At 47.3% G+C, this 3,607-nt stretch overlaps 1 long non-coding RNA gene across 1 annotated transcript; it reads right to left on the reverse strand.

Annotated features, from left to right (window-relative positions):
- Positions 1–568: 568 nt before the first annotated feature.
- On the reverse strand, positions 569–3,388 carry LOC134807444 (uncharacterized). Its single transcript, XR_010147915.1, has 3 exons — positions 2,982–3,388; positions 1,676–1,774; positions 569–918 (listed from the first exon to the last, which is right to left on the reverse strand). It is a non-coding gene; the product is annotated as an uncharacterized LOC134807444 (long non-coding RNA).
- Between the last annotated feature and the right edge of the window lie 219 nt (positions 3,389–3,607).

Consider the following 3,607-nt stretch of genomic DNA (forward strand, 5'->3'; position numbering starts at 1 on the left):
GAAGATCTGAAAGTCTGCCTTCAGAACTGACCTGTGTGTGACCAGGCATGGTGGCTCACACCTGTAATCCCAGCACTTTGGGAGGCCGAGGTGGGTGGATCACTTAAGGTCAGGAATTCAAGACCAGCCTGGCCATCATGGTGAAATCCCGACTCTACTAAAAATACAAAAATTAGCTGGGCCTGGTGGCCTGCACCTGTAATCCCAGCTACTCAGGAGGCTGAGGCAGGAGAATCACTTGAACCTGGGAGGTAGAGGTTGCAGTGAGCGGAGGTCGCACCACTGCACTCCAGCCTGGGCAATACAGCGAGATTGTGTCTCAAAAATAAAAAAATAAAAAGAACTGACCTGTGTGCAGCCCACATTCTGTGCTCTGTCTACAAACTAGGTCCTTTTCTATAATTAGCTTTTTAACCAACGATTGGAAAAGAACCAGTGTTCCTCAAAATTTTGAGAAAGGTAAACAAACCTTAAATAATAGATGTATTAGTTTAATTAGTTAATTCTTCTTCATGTTCAATTGGGAAGCTAGGAAGCCAAATAGAGCTAATTGTAAATGTGTGTTTGACAAATAAAAGGCTGAGTGGTTAGTTAATTAAAATGCCCAAGGACGAGCATTGCCGGAGCGTTGCGCTCCTCGTGAAGGAAGCGGGAGGAGGCGTTGGGAGTGGGCAGTGCAGCCTCTGGGCTGCCAGGAACAAGGCGGCTGCGTGGACGCACCACGGCAAGCTCTGCAGGGTTCTCTTGTGCACACACGGTGATGACGACTGATCAGAGTGGCAGAACCTCGTGTCCCAAAAGTCGTGCAATGTCTCAGCTAGCAGGGGCACCCAGTACCATCTCCAGCAGCTCCACTGTTTCAGCTTGGGGTCGAAGGCTTAGAGAGGAAGCATGAACTCCCAAGGTCACCTGAAGACTCTGTGGCAAAGACAGACACAGAACCTAGAGTCAAGGGCTCCACAACCAGTTCCCCATCCATCGGTATTTATTAAGCATTTATTATGCACTTAGTATCTTGCAGTGTTTCACATGAGGAAACTTGGTTGTTTCCCTTAGGAAACAATTACTTATTCATTTATTTAGCAAGTACTTATTTAACTTCTACTATGTGTGAAGTGTCAAACAGCAGAAAGCCAGACTCTTGTTTAAAATGTGAGACATAATTTGGGCTGGGTACAGTGGCTCATGCCTGTAATCCCAGCATTTTCGGAGGCCGAGGCGGGTGGATCACCAGAGGTCAGGAGTTCGAGACCAGCCTGGCCAACATGATGAAACCCTGTCTCTATTAAAAATATAAAAATTAGCCAGGTGTGGTGGTGTGTGCCTGTAATCCCAGCTACTTGGGAAGCTGAAGCCAGAGAATCACTTGAACCCAGGAGGCGGAGGTTGCAGTGAGCCAAGGTTGTGCCACTGCACTCCAGCCTGGGTGACAGAGTGAGACTCTATCTCAAAAAAAAAAAAAAAAAAAGTAAGACATATTTTATACATACAACTGTTGAAGAGGAGGGAGATTTCAGTATCAAGTGAGTTCACCTTCAGTGATACAAAAGGCAGGAGGCTTTTAAAATTCCAGGGTGTGCTAAGTGAAAAGTACAGAAGGATATTAAGGGGAGCATTGGATGTGATTAGGCCACCCGTGTTTGCTAAATGGCACTTATCCGAGTTAGGCTCCTACCTTCCCACAGGACCCAGGAGACAGAGGCCCTGTCTTTATGACTGTGTTTCAAAGGGATCGCTTCCAGGTCCAGGAGAAAGATGCTTCTAGGTTGAAAACCTGGGAGAAGTCCGGGAGAAGATTGACATCCTTAAAAGAGCAGAGATAGAATTTACAATGGCAAGTTTTCTCAAGCGAATGCTTTGAGAAAAGAAAGGCAGGGGCATATAGTCAGGACTCGGCTGGGACAAGCAGTAGACTTTTTCAGCAGTCTTGAGCTTCCTCAGGGAAGAACTTAAGAGGGTGGGGACTGGGCACGGTGGCTCATGCCTGTAATCCCAGCACTTTGGGAGACTAAGGCAGGCAGACTGCCTGAGCTCAGGAGTTCGAGACCAGCCTGGAGAACATGGTGAAACCCTGTCTCTACTAAAATACAAAAAATTTAGCCGGGCGTGGCGGCATGTGCCTGTAGTCCCAGCTACTCGGGAGGCTGAGGCAGGAGAATTTCTTGAACCTGGGAGGCGGAGATTATAGTGAGCCGAGATCACGCTACTGCACACCAGCCTGGGCAACAGAGTGAGACTCCGTCTCAAAAAATATATAAAATAAAAATTAAAAAATAAATAAATAAATAATGATGGAGCTTATTACATTCAATTCAGTTTCATCGTAGATAAATTTAAGTTACTCAAATTCACCTTTGTGTGTGTGTTGCCCAGGGAGAGAGGGAAACGGGGAGGTGAGAGAGAGATAGAGATAGATAGAGAGAGAGAGAGAGAGAATTTTGAGAGAAAGCGGAAACCAGCTAAATCGCTCTGGTAAATCAGTCAGTGGTTCCATTGAGTGTTTGCCTCCAAAGCCAAGCGGGAAAAGAAAGACTAAAATCTAGGGCTGATGGTTTGCTTCAGTCCAAAAGTCTCAGCATCTGAGCATCTCATTCTACTGCCTATGACTCTAGTGTTTGAAGAATCATAGCTTTTTATAATCTATCCCTTCAATGTAAGCCAACAGCTTCTCCTGGCGTCCAACACAGAGACGGCCATCTGTTCCCATGCTCGTGGGGACTGTCCGTGGGCAATTTTCCAACAGCCAGTCCATAGGTCTTGAAAGTGGCAACTTCCTGTATCAATTTGGGCCCCGAGAAGACAGGATGACATTCACAGAAAGTGTAGTGAAAAGAATTTAACAAAGGGCCTATTTACAGAAAACCTGGGCAGGATTAGAGAATCAAGGACTGTCAAGCCACCTTCCAGGACCTGGAAGGTATAGAAAGTCTCTATCATGCTCAGGATCAAGTAGGGGGAAAAGGTATTTGGGAGGTAAGTACCTGGGAAGATGCACTGCCCACCGTAACTGTGGCTGTGCAGAGCCACTGGCAGGACCCAGGTGAGGCACGAAGCAAATGGGAGAATGAATTATCCAAGTTCTCTCCTCCACTAGTCAACTGCAGTGTCTGAAAAGCTGAAGGCCAGGTTCAACATGGAGAGACTGCGTTGTTCAGACAATGCTGTTAGCACTCAGTCAGCCCAGCCTGGCCTCACCACGTGGATCTGATTTCCTCTTGGCCGCATTATTTCAGGCAAGCTGGCTCCAGGTGGAGGCCTTTACGTCCTATCAGCTTAACAACCACAGCAGAAGGCAGGGAGTGGGGAAAGGGAGCTGGAGGGGGGAAAGGAAGAGCGTGATTGATTTTGAGATTAAACCTCTTTCTCACCAGGTTTGGCCAAAGTCCAGGTTTGTATCTCACCAGAGGGACTTGGCCACATGTCCCTTTCTGTCACAGTCCCCTGCCTACTGGCTGAGCCTGGAGACTGTGTCCTTCCCCGGAGGTCTGAGTCTAGGTCACTGAATGTCTGGCGGGGGGTGGCTCTTCGCAATTCAGGATGCTGCCAGGAGGACAGTGGTGACAGAGGCTGTGCAGGAAAAATAAAAATAAAAATAAACAAACTTCCA

This window comes from Pan troglodytes, chromosome 10, assembly GCF_028858775.2.
Source record: "Pan troglodytes isolate AG18354 chromosome 10, NHGRI_mPanTro3-v2.0_pri, whole genome shotgun sequence".
NCBI lineage: Eukaryota > Metazoa > Chordata > Mammalia > Primates > Hominidae > Pan > Pan troglodytes.